Source organism: Morone saxatilis, unplaced genomic scaffold, assembly GCF_004916995.1.
Source record: "Morone saxatilis isolate NCDOM2014 unplaced genomic scaffold, NCSU_SB_2.0 Contig7, whole genome shotgun sequence".
Lineage (NCBI taxonomy): Eukaryota > Metazoa > Chordata > Actinopteri > Moronidae > Morone > Morone saxatilis.
The window spans coordinates 11,354,254-11,354,526 of NW_023340246.1; the positions used below are offsets into that span (position 1 = coordinate 11,354,254).

At 47.6% G+C, this 273-nt stretch overlaps 1 protein-coding gene across 1 annotated transcript in view; it reads right to left on the minus strand.

Moving 5' to 3' along the window:
- Positions 1-273, minus strand: part of LOC118340637 (sphingosine-1-phosphate phosphatase 1-like) — a gene marked incomplete at its 5' end in the record, with an annotated part of 7,287 nt that extends 7,014 nt beyond the window's left edge. The window contains 1 exon segment of the mRNA XM_035678728.1: positions 2-273.

Sequence of the window (273 nt, forward strand, 5' to 3'; positions counted from 1 at the left end):
TTTTTTTTTTAAGATAACAAACACGGTTCTGTGGTAGAAATGGAGTTCATGTTCATCGAGCGGGCTTTACAGAGAGGTGGAGCCCGGTGGCCGCTGCATTCCTCTTTATCCAGATAACAACAACAGTGATTTAACGGCGGCGGCGACGTTACTACTCAAAACACAGACCTTGTACACCGGCGTGGAGGTTGGGGACGGCAGCATCCAAAGTCCGCTACAGTTAACCATTACTTTCAGCGTGCGTCCTTATATATACACAACCAGCATAACTGC